This window comes from Bactrocera dorsalis, chromosome 3 (genome assembly GCF_023373825.1).
Source record: "Bactrocera dorsalis isolate Fly_Bdor chromosome 3, ASM2337382v1, whole genome shotgun sequence".
Taxonomy (NCBI): Eukaryota; Metazoa; Arthropoda; class Insecta; order Diptera; family Tephritidae; genus Bactrocera; species Bactrocera dorsalis.
In genome coordinates this window covers 23,158,496-23,180,296 of record NC_064305.1, presented here as the reverse complement: position 1 = coordinate 23,180,296, position 21,801 = coordinate 23,158,496, and the positions used below count along the sequence as shown (strand labels likewise).

The 21,801-nt window shown below is 35.4% G+C and overlaps 1 long non-coding RNA gene across 1 annotated transcript in view; it reads left to right on the top strand.

Moving 5' to 3' along the window:
- Positions 1 to 21,801, top strand: part of LOC125777774 (uncharacterized) — a 72,830-nt gene that overhangs the window by 8,571 nt on the left and 42,458 nt on the right. The window lies entirely within an intron of this gene.

The following is a 21,801-nucleotide window of genomic DNA, read 5'->3' as shown; positions in this document are numbered from 1 at the left end:
GCCCTGCATTCAGACACCCAAGCCAAGCGCTATCACTAAGCGTGGTTTGCCGAGGTACATACATATATTTAGTATGTTGTTGTCACTAAGCGCCTGTTGTTATTGCTAGGCGCGCTCTTAACATATTATAATAATATGAGCATTATTAAAGCATTTGAGTGTGAGCTTGAAAGCAACTCAATAGGAGGTGGAACGCAAACACTCATGTTAGGACCAGCAACAGCGATGTTGGCAACGCCAGTTACCTTAACTTATATATGTTTGCGGGTTCGACCCTAATAAAAACGCACTTTGTCTTTTTTTTTAATGTTTATTACACTTTCACGGTGACTTAATTTGTATTACAATTGCAGTTTTCTTAAATAAGTAGTGAATATGTCTCGAACGTTCGACGAGTCAATTTATGGACGATGCGTCGATCGTTGAGAATATGAAAAACGGGAAAACAGAAGTGTATTAGTGAATAAAACCACAAAGTTTGTGTTTCATATAACAAATTAAAATGTTTGAAACTTTTATTTTATTAATTTGTGATTACCAAAAATTACTTACATTTATGGTTTGTGCTTGTGGTGATGCTTGTTGTGGTGGCCGGTGGAAAAACGTCTTGCCTCGATTCGCTCTCTAAACAAAGTACTTTAGCCTCACTAGCAGAATCGCTTGCTAAGTGGGAGTTTTCAACGAAACCATTGCCAGTTGAGTGAAAGCTATTAACAGTTGAGTGAAAACTATTAACAGCTAACTGGCAATGGTTTGTTATATACTCACTAGGGGGTGGTAAAAAGAAATTAGGCGCTGGCCTAAACATACCGGCCCCCTTGCGGTGAGCAACAAAAAAAAATTAAATGTCCATCGACCACCATAACGATATACAAATGTACAATCTTAGTAGCTTAATAGAAAATGTATAAATGTAGAAAATATGTTATAAATTCATTTATTTATTATTATAATTATTTTAAAAATATGAATCAAAAACGATAGCCACGACTTAACTTAGTACCGGGCCGTACCCGAAAGCACCCAACCGAATATGGAGCCCTGAGCGAGGAGCTGCCCAAACGTCAGTGGCATGACCTGTTGGGTCATAATGCGGGAGTAGATATCCGCGCCGAGCACCAAGCGTATCGGCGATGACTTGTGGAAGTTCGGATCCGCCAGTTTGATGTGAGCGTATGGAGCTGCTATGGCCGAGTCCAACGTAGTGGTCGGGCTGATGCGCATATAATCATTCATTACCCTTACATGCGTCGATATTCGGGTATTTGTCCCATGTCTGCCTCGCAGTACTACGAGGCAGCCGTGTTGACCACCGATATGGGTCTGCACAAGTTGGAGTTCCCTTGCAAGGTCGTGTGCAATCAGCGACGTAGGGGCGCATGCGTCTATCAGAGCCCTGACCAAGTGTAGACGTCCCCTTGCCTCAATCTTTACCACCGCCGTCGGTAGAATGGCTGTCGTTGGCAGCAAGGAAGGAGTCGCTATGCTGGCTCGATCCGCTAGCCCGGCTCTAAAGGAGCTAGCCCGGTGAAGCTGGAGAGACCTGGTCTCCAGTCTTGCCGGGTTGTGCGCTTGGCGACGGTGCAGACGGCGTTGGTGGGAGCGACGTTCATGTCGCAGAAGGGGGCGGAAAGTCCGGGTTTCCGTTTCCCCTCGCTGTGATGGGCGGAAAGGCCGTGTTTCCGCTCCAGTTTCCAATGATTCTCCCTCCGGTGCTGGTTGCAGAGGCCTAGTCTCCGTTCCAGCGTCTGACGCATAGATAGATAGAGCATCGTCGGAGCTCATTTGTTCGCTCCACGACGGGTTTTGAGGCACTGTGGGGCGGCGACGCGTATTTTCCCCGATGTGGAGCATTGTGTGGTGCTTTTCGTTGCAGCGCCGGCACCGTGCGTCGCTGGGGCAATTCGCTGACCTGTGGTTTATCGCAAGGCAATTAACACAATATTTGCCTATGAGAGCTTCCCGTAGGCGCTCCTCCGGTGTCTTGGCCCGGAAGGACGAGCAGAGCCGCAATGGATGCTTTCCCTTGCACAGCGTGCAAGAAAGCGGGTAACGGTTCGGGTGTAGCGCCGCGGTTTTCTTCAAGGTACTGTAGCGAGTCATCTTCCTGAAATTAATCTGGTTTGCCTGCGTTGCTGTGAAGTGTATTGTGGGTTTTTTTTTGGTGGCAGGTCACTTTGTGTTAACAAAAAAAGTTGCTGGTGTGCAGCGCCTTGTGAATCCTTGTGTGTATGAAAACTTGCTTGCTGGTTTGCAGCGCCTTGTGAATTCCAATTGTATGGTGGTTGAGAAAACTTGTATTTATGAAAATAATACGTGATTAATATCCGGCTCGAAGGACCATGAATATGTCTCGAACGTTCGACGAGTCAATTTATGGACGATGCGTCGATCGTTGAGAATATGAAAAACGGGAAAACAGAAGTGTATTAGTGAATAAAACCACAAAGTTTGTGTTTCATATAACAAATTAAAATGTTTGAAACTTTTATTTTATTAATTTGTGATTACCAAAAATTACTTACATTTATGGTTTGTGCTTGTGGTGATGCTTGTTGTGGTGGCCGGTGGAAAAACGTCTTGCCTCGATTCGCTCTCTAAACAAAGTACTTTAGCCTCACTAGCAGAATCGCTTGCTAAGTGGGAGTTTTCAACGAAACCATTGCCAGTTGAGTGAAAGCTATTAACAGTTGAGTCAAAACTATTAACAGCTAACTGGCAATGGTTTGTTATATACTCACTAGGGGGTGGTAAAAAGAAATTAGGCGCTGGCCTAAACAAGTAGTTAATTGACAAACACAAGTATGTAAGTCTAGTATCGAAAATGCACAAGTAAATTTGATGTAAAAAAGTAAATCTGATATTGGAAAAACACAAGTAAATCTGATATAATTGGAAAAATGCACAAGTAAGTCTGATATAACTGGAAAAATGCACAAGTAAGTGATATAATCGGGAAAACACGAGTAAGTTTTGTATAATGCTCAACCGCACGCTGCTAAGTTCAGAGTCAGAATGTCGCCTGTCAGTCCGCGGGTTGGCTACTCGGTCAAGTCAGCGTTGCTTATTTTGTAATGCGCACGGTTGCTATATTTAGCACGGTCGCATTTGGTTCGTACGCGATCTTGTTGACCGTACGGTCGAGTCTACTGATCCCACATATATATATATTTAAAATTTGCAAAATTACTTACATATGCTGATTATCCATTTGTGTATCCATTTTTGTTTGCTTATTTTTATTAAAACAGCTGTTTGACAGCAAAAAGCTTTTTACCTCACGTGGTGACTTTTTTAAGCTTTTTTCTTATGAGGTTTGAGCAAGAATAGCTTCACAAAATATGCCTCACAAGAAATCTCTCAAATTTTTCCTCCCAACTCAGTTAAGAGGTTTTTTCAGAATAGGGCTGTAAAGTTATTTTTGTAGTATTGTTTAGACCGTGCACTTGACACCACCACAAGAAGTAAACAATTTCTTATCAAGGGTATTTCAAAATAATAATACTTCTGGTGTATCGTATATGAGACGGTAGGTCTAAATGGGTTAAGATTGTAAAGTCTATTTCTTAAATCATAGAATTTACTTGTTAACTCTTCATTTTCGTGCTGGTTAATAAATCTAAGCACAGTACCACGAATTTTTTCTATTAGTCTCTCTATGCTGTCTAGAGAGCATATTTCGTTTATTTCGCAGTCTTCAATATTTTTTTCTAATTCTGTTAATAAGAATTGAAGTCTGCGAACTAAACCAAGATTTGGAAAGTATTTAATTTTCCTGGGAGTACTATTTTCTTGAATTATAGCTATCAATTCGCTTAACTTGGCACATGCTGTCAAATAAAGCGTACCTACCGTCCCTTCAACATCATTTTTAAAATAATTATATATTTTTATTTTTGGGATCTTTGAACAATTCTAAATGGTTTCGTTGAAATTCTGACCATTTTTTGTCCAAACTAGCTTGGAGTTTTTCTAGATTTCCTATTTCTTCATTTATATATTATATTATAGATATGAAGTTTTTGCAGTTTTGCAGTCAAATCTGCTATACCATACTGAGAACATACGACATGGCATTTTGAGAATAGGCGTCGTCCGACCAACACTCTTTGTATTTCCATTAATCACATCTCGAAGGTGAATATACTCTTCAGATCGGAGTTTGGTTTGATTCAACCTGAAGAATGTTAATCTCTACGTTTCAATTTTAACATACATGTAGGCAATGTTTTTTTATGCAATACACTTTGTTTTTATTTTATTTTAATTCACGTACAAAGCTTTAGTTTAAATGATTTTTGTTTTACATTTAAGTTTTTAAAATATAAATTGCGACTTGCTCGCGGCGCTGGTCAACTTCAACTGTCGTTGTCAGCTGTTCTTGTTCGTGTTAGGGTTCGTTTCATTAGTTTCGTCAAGTTCGGTCAATTTGTCAGGGATGTAATTACCTCGTTAATCGCACAATTTTCTTCTCAAGTGGACTTATACGTTGTAAACGACATTGCCCTCCCCCTGTGCTCATCATTTCCTTCTTATTGCTAGTTAGCTTGCGTTTGATATAGCACTTCCAGTCAATCCAAACCTGTAACGAAACATTAGATTTTACAAATTCGTTTTCAATTCAATTAATACCTTACCTTTCTCCATGCATTTGAGTCTTTTGATGGTGGACCAAGTGCATTTAAATTCTTAAAAATTATATCCCTCTCCTATTAAAATATCTATCATCAAATAATTATATTGGGTTCCAAAATAATAAAAGTCTCACCAAATAATACCATCTCTCAATGACTAAGAGATGATTATGATTAGTGACACATCTTAACTTAGATGACAGAACATATTGTTCGCTAAAATAAATATGATTAACTGCTATTAATACATACCTTGAAAGTTGTTTGTTGACCCAAATGAAATCATTTGAAAACAATTATTATATTGTTGGAAATTTATCAAAAAGTGTATGGAATCTGTTCCTATTTCTGAAACCAATGAGTGCAATGTCTGGTGGTGGTTCCAATGGTATCAATTTCACTTTACCAATTGCGCAATAGAATCGATTAGCTTCGTTTTTATATGTATTTCAATGCCTTACAATGTGAGCAAACCGAGTGAACGTATCTAAATAGCTTAATATTTACCGAGAGTGATATCCACTATTTTAAATAAACTTAGTTAAAGCCCTTTTTCCCGCTTTTCCATCCCAATTGCATAGCTACACCAACTCGTCACTAAATAATGACTGCATTACTTTCTCTACCGACCCCTTTTATATAAAATATAATAATTTTATATCAATAAATACCTTCTCAGCTAGAGCGCTTTCTACAGCTGATAGCTGATTTATAATGTCTTCTTGCCGAGATTCGCCACTTTTATTAGGTTGGAGTTGGGTGGGCCATACGGTGCGAATGGGGTCGGCGATACGAAATCGGCTCATTTCTTCTCCTGTAAAAAAAGTTACAATTATTACAATGAAAAACATTGCTAAAAAAGAAACTATCTTTATCTTTTTGGAATTAATAATAAACCTATCTATTTGAGGAATTTTGCTAGAACCTGCAAAATTTCTTGTAATTCTAATTCTTACTAAAATTCTAGATGCCCGAATTTTTAAATGTAAAAGACTATGAATATTGAAACTAACCAAATGTTGTCCATTAAAATTACTAAATAACTTAACAAATTATTTCAACAATTCATTGGCAACAGTGGATTCTACTCTACAAGATTTTCGCAACGTAGAAGGATGCAAATCGTCCGCAATCTTTTACCACAATTATACCCGAATATAACAAAAATTGACGATATTCTGCAGACTTCTAGTTGCAGTATTGTTCAAGTAATTTGAACAAGTACTTATATAAAAATTTATTAACACTCAAAAAAGTCGTTTTGTGGTGACCACTATATCTCTGAACTGGATCCTCTTTATTACTTGTATGACTTTATACACTTAATACTTATATGAAAATTTATTAGCACTCAAAAAAGTCGTTTTGCGGTGACCACTATATCTCTGAACTGGATCCTCTTTATTACTTGTATGACTTTATACACTTAATACTTATATGAAAATTTATTAGCACTCAAAAAAGTCGTTTTGTGGTGACCACTATATCTCTGAACTGGATCCTCTTTATTACTTGTATGACTTTATACACTTAATACTTATATGAAAATTTATTAGCACTCAAAAAAGTCGTTTTGTGGTGACCACTATATCTCTGAACTGGATCCTCTTTATTACTTGTATGACTTGTATGATAAGCAATCGATACCAAGTTGCGTAAAAATATAAATTTTACAAACTTATGCTATTTAGCCGTTTTGAAATTATTGGAGTTATCATAGAGTTGTCGTATAGCCGTAGCCATAACGACAGTGTATTTGAAACAATTTCACAATCCTATATTACGGTTTAGAACAGATTTTTTAGTACATATACATTAAGCAATCGATACCAAATTCCTGCTTTTGTATCGAAATACTGAATAACAAGAGGGAATAGTTTTACATTTTTTCGGTTTGACGCGTCTATTTGCAATGCAAAAAAATCACTTTTATCTTTTATATGTGTCAGAGCTTGTTTCAATGCATATGGGCCCAGAACATTTTCGACAATTGGTGCTTGTTTCGTTCGACCCAATTGAATGGTTTTAGCATTTTTAGATTCGGCATAAAGTAATTTATAAAGTTTGGCACCGCAATCTGCACTGTTATATGAAAGGTTGTGCTTTACTGTATGGTAAACTAAGGCTAACTCAGCAGCCGTTGTTTCTTTAGATTCGTTTGGTTCAGCAGTACCCAATCGTAGAAATTTATTTAAAATTGAAGATTGTTGCGTAATTTTTAATTTACTTGCGTGTGTGTTAAATTCACTATGTATAGTTTTATCTAAAATAATGATAACTTTAAACTAAAAACCACGTATTAAACAATTTTGAATCTTACTTGACCTATGCCACTTTTATCAATTGAAAAAGTTGTAACGAAGGTTTTTGCTGCCCCTGCTTCTTACAAGTATAATTGGTGAGGTATACTCGCCGTGTCCAGGGTTCGTTACAATAAATTTGTAAGTGTTGGGGCTCTTCTGCGAATCGTTCTTTATTTATTTCAACTTATATTAATATCTAATATAATTTATTAATTCAAGTCACAAAACGTCTCCTGCGTTGTACAGTCGTCGCCCGAGGACGGCGCTGTTAGGGTAACGGTTCGATGTGCTCCGTTAGGGCAATACCGTTTCCCTGCTCTGCCGCGCTCCTGGGTGCTAGACGACTTGCTGCTCCGTACCGCTTCAATCACGCGCTGCTGCTTCTGCCGACGCTCGTGTGGGCTTCCCTATCGCTGCCCTGCTATACGCGTTCACCCTCGCGTGCTGCGCCAACTACGCTCGGCTACTTCTGCCGGCGCTCGCTCACTAACTAGACGACTGTCAATTTTAAAGATCCCGGATTACTGTCTTAGCGACCGCGATGTTAACGGTTGAGTCGGTCAGAGGATAAACTCACTACCGAGCTCACCCTTAACATACGGCGTTCACAAGTCAGGGTACCAAGACTAGCCAGAGGATAAACTCGCTGCGTAGTTTGGTGTCAAAACGTGTGTACGCTGTCACAGTCCCGTGCTGACTGACTGATCATCCGCATGTTGCGTTGGGATGGCGTGTGTTGCTGGCGGTGGCGTGATTTTACCGCTGCGTATATATGCTTGTGAACAATAGGGTGGGCCTTTGTGTGGCCTAAATTCTATAAGATATTTAGTTCTCACAAAGTTATTGCACAGATAGAACATTTTGCTTTAAACTGATCTTCATCTTTTTCAAGCCATGGAAATTTACATTTCCATTCGTTTTTAAACTTTTGCAGTCTTTTTACTTTAACTTTTCTCTGTTTTTAAGGTGTTTCATATAATATGCAGCAATCACTTGAAGACATTCTTAAAATTTACCTGCGAAAAACAGCTTATTGAGCTAGTGCCAAAAATGCTTTATCAATTTATCGATATGTTAGATATTCGCAAATTCAAACAACCTTTTATGCACAGCTTTATCAGCATCTGAATAGGGATTCAAATTTTTAGAAAAGTATGAATTAAATTGCTTAGAGTATAAATATAATATTTTAGCGTACTATATTTATTGTGAACAGTATATAGTATTCAAGCGAAAAATACAGTACGATACTATAAAGATAGTACGTCTGGCAACCCTAGATGCAACCGAGATAGCGCAAATGCTGGAGTTTTTTCACGGGCAAATCCTGTGTCACTATTAGCGTCATCTGCGATGTGGTCATTTATACCAGATAATATGTCACTTAAAGATGAATCCAAAACTTCCTCTGGTACAACGATGTCGGTCCTGGTTCCATAAATTTCGTCCATTTGATCAAAAAACTCTCACGTTGTAGCAGCCTCTCCAGACGTTTTATTCCGCCTCTTAATTCTTTTATACGTTACCATGAATTTCATAAACATTCTGGTTATGTCATCCCGTGAAAAAGGAAACTCTGCATCTACTGCCTTAATTTCACGGGACACCTTTTTCCAAAGGACGGACTTCTTTTTCCTTTTGGCGCAAAAATCAACTTCATTGGACAGCCTTTTATTTAAAAGCAACAGCTTCCTTTCATGCGTCCACTTTTTATCACTGAAAAGGAGGAAAAAGATATTTAAATAAAAATACAAATACAAAAACAAATTTCAATATTTAAAGATTTTTATGCTTACCTTTCTTCTTCAGCCATTATGTTTTGTTTGAGAATAATCAAAATTTCTGATGCGTCATATGCTTGATTTATGCGTATCGATAACGCATAAAATGTTAATCGGAACTCGATACATTGCATATTATAAGCAGGTTGCATTCAGGAACTCGATACTTTGTACAAATATAAAGCAAAATGCAACTTGGAACTCGCCCTATTTTGCAATTGTCATTAGGGAAACGATAAACACCGATTTTGTCACCGCTGAATGAAGCTGGTATGCACTCTTTCTTGTGCTATAGTTTCCATCTATGGATAATTTTTCCAGTCCTTCAACAATTTCAGGAAAATTTTCAGAAAACTTTCTTACTGCCTTATATTTTTCCGACCATCTGGTTTCACACAAACGTGATATAGTAGGCGCACAGTTCCTTCGCGTGGTTGAATCGCGAAAAAAGTTTATAACGTCCTTTGTTGTTGATATGGCATTTCTTATTTCTGGAACCGCATTTGTATCATTGACAACCAGGTTCAGTTTATGGCTGGAGCAATGAAAATATTCTGCGCGGGTATATTTTCTTCTTAAAATTGCTTGCACACCACCTTCTTTTCCTGCCTCATGATACACCAAAAACTTATCTATTTCTTCAGCAATGTTAGAAGCATTTTGGGCTGAGAGCTCAATAAATCCCACAAATTCTTCTATTATTATTTCCTTTTGTTCGTCGAAAAAGCGCAAACCAATTGAAAGCTGCTCTTTGCCGGATATATCAGCAGTTTCATCTGCTAAGACGGTGTAAGGATTTGTTGTTTTTGTATCATTCACAATAAGTCCTTTAATAATTTCTCCGAAAATGTGTATGATGTCATTTCGAATTTGTGGTGAAGTATAAACTGCGTTGCGGTGACCTGTCTGTAAATGTTCTTTTAACTTTGAGTCGCCTGAAGCGATTTTCAAGTTTATTAAGTCTAGAAGAACGCCCTCGTCGGAATTTCTGTCCCTGAGAGGCATGCCGTGTGTGCCGCAAAATAACACACATGAAATAATAGATTTTATAATATTTCTATTATCTTCCATAGTTTTCATCTGGTGTGTTTTCTATTCAATTGTACGTCAACGGGCACATTTTCAATAAAAGCCTTCGCTGCAGCTGCTGCAGCAATGTGGAGACTTGTTTGAGAATGCTTTTTGAAGAACTCGTGTAATTTGTTTAAAATTTGTGAATGGTCGGATCATGAATGAACCCAATACGATTACTTACACAGTGCACCTTTCAACCGCTTGGAATACACCAACCACGGCGCATATATATCCAACCACCCATGGTTGAATTTTCTTTGCAAAGCTATGGCATCAGTTTTAAAATCATAGGCAGCATTTGGAACCCACGGACGACAGCTGCTCGCCCAACATAGCGGCCCACATCATTTACATGGCATTCCTCAGTGACATCTATTTCCACAGAAGAAGCTACCTGGCTACGTCCTTGTTTTATTACCAGAGTATAAATAGACTGATCTTCGGGTTGGTTGTAGTAGTGCTCCTTAATATATTCAAATAAATCGGAAATACAAAACTTGAATTCTTCCATTATCGATAAAAAATCCACTTACCTTTTTTTTCTAAACGTCTGTCGGTAAAGTTAATTCCCATACTATCAAAATTCCCGAAATGCCTTGAGAGGCCCATGCCCGGTAAGCAGGAAACCAGAAGGAGTCAGTCGCTATATGCACAACACATACAGAGGGACTCGAGCTGCCCAACCAGAGAGTCCATCATGAGGTTCCAAATATATGAACCTATTCTCAGCTTAGTTAAGGGGTTACATGAGTTTCCTCCGGCAAAAAAACGGCCTTTTTCAATAATTTTTTTTTTACATATAAAAAATGTAATATTTTAATTATTTTTTTTTATTTAAAAGACTCATATTTAATAAACATTTTGTATAATTTTCCAAAAAAAATATCAAAATAGCAGTCATTACGATGCCATTTCCGGCAGTCCCTCGGAAAAAAGGTGCATCCGCGTTGTCAGCAGAACTTCTTTCAGGATCATCTGAATCATTTGTATCACGCGATCCCAGCTAAGTTAATTGAAAGTCCCCTTTAAGTCAACAAATATGCCAAAGGCATTCTGACCGCCCATTATGTAAATTTTACCATTCAAAGTCACTGTGTTCAAATATCATTGAACATGCTTACTTATCAGTAAAGCCGAAATACTATTGAAAATAAATATCTATTTTCAAACATACAAGTTATAGGGCCTTTACTTCGGAACCGAAAAAAATGTTTTTTAATTTTTTGTAAGGTCCGTATGACCTTCTTAACTTAAAATGTCGACGATGTGCTCTTTGTGTTAAAATAATTGATCTCTGGTTTAAATAATAAAATTCTATTCTTCTGGTTCTCTGTTCAGTTGTGTACCTCTATATTATAAATTCTCCAAGTGTTGTCTATATAATCTGTGTTGATACCTCAATATAGTTTCTTACAATCCTTACCTCTGGTGGGGGGGCAATGCAAGACTTTTATTTAGGGAGAACTTATTCATTCTCTCGCAGTTTTAATATCGATACGATTTTTATTAAGATGTTCTTTATCAGCCACTGCTTTCAATGTTTGAAAGTGTTGATCCAAAAAATCTCTGATGTCCGATAATTGTTGAATTTCTCTCGTCTTTTTAACTGTTTGCTCATATAATTTCAGTCCTTCTTTGTCTAACTTCCGGACAATTACACGCGCAATAAATGGATCAGCTTGTTCAATGCTTATTCCCAGTGACTGTATAGCGTTAAGACAGTGATTTGTTGTATCTAATAGTTGTCTCACGCTTTCAACATTGTCACTATTTATATTTGGTTGATCCATTATTCTATCCCACTGTGTTGTGAACAGAATTCTTTGGTTGTCATACCTTTGTTTTAGCAGACTCCATGCTGCTTCATAATTTTTTGTTGAAATCTGTAGGTGCTGTATTAAACGCGCAGCTTCGCCTTTTAAGCTGAGACGAAGACGCAGCATTTTTTCTGCGCTCGGTAACTGCTCGTTATTGTGTACCATTTCTTGGCACACGTTATAAAAATTTGCCCATTCCTTAATATCGCCATAGAATATTGGAATTTTTAATTTTTCTAAATCTAAGTTAGGGCAATAAGAAATGTTAGGCACTTCTTTTTTTAATTTCTTTTTTAAATTCTGAAGTTCTTCGTAATATTCGTCACATATTTTTTCGAATATGTCTTCGATTTCAACATTAAAATCTAATTTGCTTTTTAGATTTTGGATGTCTGTAAATAAACAGTCTAAGCCTTTTATTTGATCTTTGTCGATCATTAATTCCATGCTTAGATCTTCCATTTTTCTTCTGAGGTTTTCAATTTTCCTCATGAATATGGAAGTCGATTGATCTGGGTTATTGCATCGTATTTGAACTGCTTCAATTTGCTGATCAAATTCGACTAAAGGTTTGTCTTTTGCAATGCTTATCTTTAATGCATTGATTGCCTCTTCGATTTTAATCATAGTGTTATTGTATACGTTCTTCTTGAAGTAATCTTCTTCTCCTATACCATCTGCCATTAGCTTTTCGTGGTTGGTATCGAGTTCTTTTTGGTACTTTTCAAGAATTTTAATGTTTTCTTTAATTTTTGTTTTCTTTAATGCCTTTCCTGTAATAGTATTGGTTGTGTAAGTTAAGCAGGTTAAGTTTTATTAATAAACTTTATTAATTAATTTATCACTTGTAACTAATGAGTTGTCTTAAAGAATTGTCCTGCTATGCTAACAGCGCAGCCTTCCTATCTGCGCTATCCTGCGTCGTTGCGATGTTGCTAGGCAAACACATGGGCAAGGTTAATTGCCTGCGCAGTGTTCTTAAGCGCCGGACTGTTCCATTGTTGGACAGCTTAGAAAACATATGCGCGAGGTGTTGATGTTGCTAAGCACCACTGTCGAAAGGTTGCGTGGTGATGACATACGCTAAGCTGTGTTGTTGCAATGCTGCATTCGAGCGCAATATAATAACTTCCATGTCATCTAATTTCGCGCCAGATGCAGAAAGTTCCGTTATTAGATCATCAAATATATTAAAATGGTTTATCAAATCCATATTGCCTTTTAATTTTAGTGAAAGTAATTGTTTACGGACGGACAACTGTGTAGCCAAACTTTTGCGTTCATATATTGAATCTAAATTATGAAAAATTTCTTTAGCACTGCAATCATTTGTGACAAAACTTAAGAAGGAATCACTTAAATATTCAATAATTGTATTTTTGGCCAATTTCTCTAACTTTTTCCACTCATCACCTTTTTCAACAGCATTTTTCTCAGTAACTTCACCACCAGTTTCATCAATTACTTTAATCGAATCATTATCGCTTAAAAGCGCTCTAACTCGAAATTTTCAAATCGCATATTTTTCACCGTCGAACGGCTTTATATTTCTTTTTGATTTTTCCATGATAATAAATGTAAATCACAAGGTGTACTTATCTTCGATGGGGATCTGGGCCCATAACCTGTAGAAAATCTGTAGAAAACAGATCAATCCACAGAGCCTTTAGGTAGTGGAACACAGATATTAATCCTTAATATCTTCTTGGTTTGTCTTGATTTCTCGTTTTGTATATTTCCAGTAGGAACAAATAAAGAAAACACTTTGTTGCGGATATTTTAATTTATAGCAGACACATGTGTTTATTGTTCAAGGAACCAAGTAGAAAGAGAACGAAAAGTAGAAAGGAAAAAGTAAGGCCGTATAATCCAGAAATGACAAATAAATATTGATATTCGATATATAAATTACAAATAACCGTCTTGTTTTTGTTATATTGCTTTATTGATCAGACAGACCATCCTGTCTGATGAGTTCTCTGTTTAAAACTAAACTTACATTCTAAATGTCTTAAACCTGCACCTTGTCTCAGTTGTTGTGGAGTTATTGCAGCGGATACGACGCCGACGCTTGCGTTGGCAGTTTGCCGCTACCGCTGTGCCTTACCTGTCAGCGTGGGAATGTGAATTCGCTGACTCAGGCCACGCGCGGACTTTGTTGTTGACGAAATGCTGCTTATGTTGACTGCTAGCTGCCAGCGTGAGAATGTGGATTCGCTGACTTGTTGATAAAGGGCAGCTTATGTTAACTTATATACTGAAATATTTGAGACAAATAAATGTCCCGTCGAAAGACTAAGGACAACGCTAAGATCCGTTTTTTTAATGTTTTATTATTTATTAAAATTGTACGCGACGAAAGAAAGGTTTCGTGTGTGTCAATTGGATTTCAGCTTAAGACTAATTTACAAAGAGAATGAAAATCTTGGTTTTGGCTATTGGCTATTGTTTACATTAAAATGAGTGTGCAGTTGGTCGCTTGATTCATTGGATGAGAGCTTATAGATTATTTGGTTTGTATAAGCGAAGACGCTTAAGGCGCGATCGCCACTGAATATCGGTCATTTGTTTACATTAAATTCTCTGCACAGCAAAAATGATGCGCAGCTCTTGTTATTTGTTTACTTGACTTTAATGGATGGGTGTGAGAATGAATGTGTCACCAAAATATTGATGCTGCAGTAATTGGATATTAGTAGATGGATGTGAGAGTGAATATGTCACTATATGGATTTAGGGAATTATCAGCACGCAAATTATGTAAAATAAGGTCGAATTGAAAAACAAGCTTAAGCTGTTATATCTTCCTTTATTCAAGTGAATCTTAAGACTTATTATGTAAAATAAGGTCGAATTGAAAAACAAGCTTAAGCTGTTATATCTTCCTTTATTCAAGTGAATCTTAAGACTGACTTTACAATAATTTCGTTCTTATTTTTATACTTTTCCAATTACATTGACATTTATGTGGCTTAAGTGCAAATATTCCTACGTAATTTGATATTACTTTGACTTTTGCTTATAAAAGTAAAAGTAATAACATTTCATGTAGTACTCATAAATTTGAGTTTGGTGACATGAAATTTGAGCTACAATGTTTAAATTTGTTTACATTGCAAGTATCGTTGTTTAATTTTTTATGAAGCAACGACACTTGCATTTTCGTTATACACATTTATATGAGTGTCAAGTTAAATCAAGCCAACAAATAAACAAATGTTTTATACAGTAATGTTGTTGGGTTGGTTTAAGTATTTTCTTATTATTTCATCTACGTTGGAGTTTTCATTACATATTGTTGTTTGTGGAACTATATATGTAACTCGCACTTTGAGCGTATGTATATGAAAATGAGAATTTAGCAGCAACCACACTTTTGATGTATGTATTTGAAAATTTGAAAACACTTTTATGCGGTTTTATTTGAAATATTGGAAAACACTTTTGTGCACTTGTAGTTGCTAATCCGAAGACACTTTTATGCGCTTTTAGTTGAAATATTGGAAAACACTTTTATGCACTTGTGCTTGGAAATCTGAAGACACTTTTATAACTCATCTAGCCACTGGTGTATTTTTCTTTTCAAATTTTGGTTATTAATTGATGTGTTTTGTTTATTTTCAATTTGTTCTTTTATTTTTATGAAGTCTGTATTCATTATTTTACTTGAGATAAAATCAATTGGTTTTTTATTAGTGGTTGAATGAATACTATTATTGTAATATTGCACTGATTTTATTAGTATTATTTTGGTAATTGTTTCTTTGTTATTTTGTGATTTTAAAAGTCTTAAATGTTCGTTTATTGTTCCGTGTACTCTCTCTATATCACCATTACCCGTTTTTACTAGTGGTGATGTAAAGTGTACATTAATTTCTTCGTTATTAAAATATTCCCGCATGTATGAATTATTGAATTCGTTATCAAAAACATATTTTTTCGGTTTTCCAAATATTGAATGTCTATAGTTTAATGTTTCAATAAACGTTTGACTATTTCTGTCAGTTACTGGTACTACAAACAAGTGTTTGCTAAATTTATCAATAAAAGTAAAAAATATTTGTTTTTCTGCTATATATAAATCTCCGTGTATTATTTCGTTAGTAGAATTTGGAATTTCTGTTTTTTCAAATTTAATTTTTTCTTTATGTCTATCATGAAAAAATTTTTGTTAATTGACAAGTTTTACAATTATTTATAAATCTGGTAATTAATTGTTTTAACTTCGGAATATAAATTTTATCTTTCAATTCTTTAAAATTTTCGTCTATGCCGCGATGATTAAGCCTTAAATGTTCTTTTTCTATGATTTCGAAGGCTTTTTCTGCATCCTGGATATAAAATGTCTTTGAAATTGTATGTATTTTGTTTCGTTCGGGCAATATACTGTAAAATTTTTTAAACTTAAATTTCTTAAAATTTTACCAAAATTTTCATCTATCACATTCTCATAACTGAAAATTCGTCTATGTTTAACAATTGTTGTTTCAAAAATATCGTTCCCCTTTATTTTGTTTTCAGAAATTATTATTTGAGTTCTAGACAGATTTATTCAGTTATCCAAATATGGTCGTCTGTGTCCTCAATTGCGCTATGAATAGTTGCACAAGTTGTTTCGTCAACATCCATGTCTTCTAAAGCATTTACCTGTAGCCTACTTAGAAAATCCGCAACGTTATTTTCTTTACCCTTAATGCACTCAATATCAAATGTATACTCGTTAAGAGCTAATTTCCATCTGGTGAACTTATTGTTTTCTTGTTTCAAATTGTTTAACCAGATCAATGGTTTGTGATCTGTCTGTAATTGAAAACGTTTGCCATACAAATGTGGTCGAATATATTTGAACGCCCATACTATTGCTAATAATTCTTTTTCTATGGTTGAATAATTCTTTTCACTATCGCAAAGTGTTCTACTTGCGTAACAAATGGGACGTCCGTCTTGTGAAAGTACAGCACCAATTGCGAATGTACTTGCGTCTATTGTTTAGACAAATTGTTTTTCGAAATTTGGATATTTTAAAATTGGGTAGTCAATTAATAATTGCTTTAATTTTTCAAAAGCGTTAATGTATTTAATATCATTAGTATCAATTTTTTATCTTTTTTCAAATACTTTACCATCGGATAAGCAATTCGACTGTGTCTTTTATAAACTTTCTGTAATTTCCTGTTATTCCAAAGAACGATTTGATTTCCTTCACTGTTGTAGGTAGCTTGATTTTTTCAATTACTTCGATTTTCTTCGGGTTTGGTTTCAGTCCTTCATTTGTTATAATGTGACCTAAAAAAATGTATCTATTTGAATTTTTAAATTATGTTCTCTTAGTTTGTTGAATATCTTTTGAATTGAACTTACATACGTGTTCTTGAAGGCTTGTACTGAAAATTAGTATGTCATCGAGATAAACTACACAAATATTGTTTATGAATAGTTGTAAGACATGGTTCATCATCGTTTGAAAAGTTGCAGGTGCATTCTTTAATCCAAATGGCATTCGAATGTATTCATAATGTCCGTATTCTGTCGAAAATGCTGTTTTGTGTCTATCCTTCGGGTTTACTAGAATTTAATGAAATCCTTTGGCCAAATCCAACGTTGTGAAATATTGAGCCTTTCCCAGTATATCAAAAATACTTTCGATATTAGGTATTGGAAATTTGTCTTCTATTGTGATTTCATTCAATCTGCGATAATCAATAACTATTCTTTGCTTTTGCATTCCTGAATTGTCCATTTTCTTTGGTACAATCCAAAAGGGTGCATTATACGGTGAACAGCTTTTTTGTATTATACCGTTCTTTACCATTTCAGTAATTTGATTTTTTATTTCACTTTTGTGTATTTTGGGATACCTATATAATTTCGTATATATCGGCCTAACTGTACTTGTATCAATATTATGTTGCACTTCTTTTACACTTGTTAACACGTCACCTTCTTTGAAAAAAAAAATCTTCATTTTTATTAATCAAATTTTGTAATGATTCACTCTCTTCGGAATTCATTTTCGCGTTTTTTAATTTATTAAAAATTTCTTTGTTTTCATCTTTCACAAAGGCTAACACTTCAGTTTTTAATATTTCATTAATGTATGCACTTGAATCTTCTTCGTTAAATAAATCTTTTATACCGTCGTAATATTCTATATTCTCGTAACACTTTTCACTATTTTTTTCTTCAATTACACTTTTAGTTTGTTTTCTTTGAATTTTTCACATTTATTTTCGTCTAAATTCTTGAATTTTACTATTTGTCCCTTTACGTTCAATGTGTTCGTCTTGTATGAAAATTCAATTCCTAACGGAATCATAACGTCATTTCCTAATATTCCGTCATATTTTCTGTTCTTAAAAGCATTCATTACTAGAAAAGTTATCGTCTGTTTTGTACTGTCATTAAATTCACTGGGTAACCACGTTTTGATGTGTTTGTCTGCTATTTTTTGTTGTCTTCCTGTTATAACATTTTTCGGTATTCTAAATTTTCTTTCTAACACTTGTGGAAAAATTCCTGGTTTTCTCACTGATGCTTCTGCGCCTGAATCTATTAACAGTTTTACCTTAATTCCTCCGCATTAATTTTCCTTCAATGATGTTTGTGACTTCTTTTACTGCACGACACACAACTGTCTTGCTTAATGAGCACACAAAATCTTGGCCAACGTCTCTCAAATATGATCCTGCCGCATAGTAATGAAGTGCTGCAGTCATTCTTAATGATTTTGGGACAAACTTACGCCTTTCGCCACTTTTCATATGAGGACTTAGCTCTTGTAACAAGGCTATTGCGGGATCTTTTTTAAAACGGAATAGCTCTTCAAAGCGAGCTTCCGGCAAATGAAATGGGTCAGTTGTATCCCTCAGATGTCGCCGATGAACGCGTAACATATTCCGTTGGTCCTCCAATAAGGCAAATAATGCAGCAGCTATCATAATTTGATTCACTAAGAAATTATAACATTGATAATAAATTTATACATTCAAAATATATATATAGTATATAAAATATTATTTGTACTTACGAATAAAAAAAATAAGAGTAAACAAAACTTTTTTGCAGTAAACAAAACAAATATATTCGTGTACATTGACAGATGTTTATGCATTCATTTTAATTATAGCACATTTTCGATAAAATCGATAACGACTCACCACAACCATAACGAAAGGTGACTTTTCTGAGTTACAAAAACATTTCAAAACAATTGTTCGTTATAAACCTTTCGTTACGCAAAAGTGATATTTTGTAGAAAATCTGTAGAAAACAGATCAATCCGCAGAGCCTTTAGATAGTGGATTAATATCTGTAATCCTTAATATCTTCTTGGTTTGTCTTGATTTCTCGTTTTGTATATTTCCAGTAGGAACAAATAAAGAAAACACTTTGTTGCGGATATTTTAATTTATAGCAGACACACGTGTTTATTGTTCAAGGAACCAAGTAGAAAGGAAAAAGTAAGGCCGTATAATCCAGAAATGACAAATAAATATCGATATTCGATATATATATATATACTGTTTTTGCCTTTAATGATGTGATATTTCCACATATTTCTTTCGATATCATAACGAAAAGTTACATAAACGCACTACAGGGCACTTAAATTCTACTATATTTATTCTGTCTTGTTCCGCTGTAACGTTTTTTAATATGAGTTGCGCGAATACTTTGGGATAATTGACAAATACATATGTGTTTAATTTGTGGTTGAACTTTATGCCAAAGTTCTAAATCAGAGTGAAATGCTGTCCTGTTGACGTTGTTTGTTGAACAGTTCTAACTACCTCCTCGCTTATAGGTTGTGCGGCGTTCACTTGCTTAGGCTTTCTACGTCTTATTGTATAATTATTTACAAACCTGTACTTCTTTATTAAATTATTAATTCGATTTCGCAGCTCGGCTGGCGCTAGGAAAACACCGTGTTCATTTACAAGTTGCGTGCTCATTGCCGAGTAAATGTGGCTATTTTTGTGAACTCCTCGCAGTTGGGAATTAAATTGTGCCCACACTTCAATTATATTTCTTATTGCGGCATTCCCAATATATTTTTTTTGGACTTTCTTCATATTTTTTGTCTTACCGCCACAACTGATAAATTTATTTATTTTTTATTTTGTCAGCTGGCAGCGAAAACATATGATTTTGACAGAATGAGATTTTGCAGAACACCACTGAATTTCAATGGTATGTAGTATGCTATTGTAGTACGGAACTCTATTTGCTTTGGAACAAATATGTGAAATACTGATGACACACATATAGGTTCTATATTATACTACATTATGTACTACATGTGTGCCTTGGGCATAGAAGGCTGTTTCTGTAATGCAACTTTGTAATCTTTATGGCATTTTGATCCATTGGTTGGATGAGGGGAGTAACGTTTGGTGGCATAAACGTTGCCAAAATTTGTCCATCCTCCGTTGCCAGCTGAGCTTCATTTGGGTGAGAAGGAGCGTTGTCGATTAGGAGTAGAGCTTTAATTGGCAAACCTTTCTACTTTAAAAATGACGTTACCTAAAAAACAAATTTAAATGAAAAAAGTTAACAAAATACAAAATAAATCCTCACCTGTGGAACGAAGGACTCATGAAACCATTCCTTGAAAACAGCCGACGTCATCCAGGCGGATTTTGAGCTTTTATAGTATGTGGGGCATTGGAAGTTTTTAAAGCAGCGTGGATTCTTTGCCTTTCCAATTACCAAAAGTTTCAGTTTATGAGATCCAGTGGCGTTTGAGCATCATAAAAACGTGATCCGCTGCTTTTCCGACTTAACGCCTGGAGCTCTCTTTTCCATACTGGACACGTACGTTTTTTCTGGCAGAAGTTTCCAGAATAAGCCTGACTCATAAGCATTATATAACTGGTCGTTACACAGTTCCAGTTCGGCCATTTTAGCTCTAAGTTTTTCCTTAAATGGATCCACGAGCTGAGGCAGCGGAGATAGTTTTTCGCCTGATATTTGCAGCATCCGAATACCGTACCTTTTTTTAAATCCTTGAAGCCATCCATCACTAGCGTTGAAGTTAGATTCATTTTCCTTTACTTGTGCATGCAGTACTTTGGCCTTTTCTTTTAACATTAAGCCACTTACTGGCCAGTTTTTATTCCGCATTTCGATAAACCAACAATAAAGAGCTTTCTCCATTTTGGGCAGCTCTGAAGGACGCAGAGTTCTTCTTTCTCCAGTTCCCGAGTATGCGTTGTTCACGAATTTTAAAATCACTTGTTTTTTTGCTTTGATTCCACAAATTGTTGATTTAGCAACATTATATTTCTTTGCTAAGAACGTCATAGATGAGCCTCTTTTTAAAGAATCGAGAATATCAGCTTTTTGCTTCAATGTCAAAAACGTGTGTTTTTTAGAATTCATTTTTAACAGAAAATCTAAAACGAAACACTCCACGCGAATACAAAATTGCAACTGAAGTATTCTACGCATTACTTGCAATACAAATGAGAGTCTTATTCTACAATTAGGGGATTCCCCAAATTCAGAATTAGCTGAGATCTGTGTAAACTACATTCAAATACTTTAACGTCTTTTGTTCATATTATAGAGCCTTTTGGGTTTGTTCACATTATAGAGTAGTCAATGCATCAAAAAGTCTGTTCACATTATGGGGTGTTCGAACGATAGAGTGTTCACATTCGCGAGCGTGCGCTTGTCACTTGTATTTCACTTGTGTAATTATGGAACTCACTTTATTTTTTTCACTTCTATATCGCTCCTGAGTTGGCGGGATAATAATATGCCTTTTTGCAAAAACGCGGGAAAGTTATTCTCTTTTGTTTCTTCTGTTCTGTTACGTAAAATTGGGGCGGTTGATATACCTCTGCATTACGTCTCTATTACTTTTTTAATTTGTGGGAGTAATGCAGAGGAGTATTTGTTTGGATTAACCAACTTGTATGACTTTATACACTTAATACTTATATGAAAATTCATCAACACTCAAAAAAGTCGTTTTGCGGTGATCACGATATCTCTGAACTGGATCCTCTTTATTACTTAAATGACTTAATACTGTTTCATTTGTATCATCAAACATTGACCTCAAAAAAGAATCTTTAAGTTCTTACCGCGGGTGGGGGAAAAATAAATATCTTTGTTTGAGTGAGAATATATTCATTCTTTTATTTCCCCATAGAAATTTGGAATTTTCAGTTTTCTAATTCCAAAT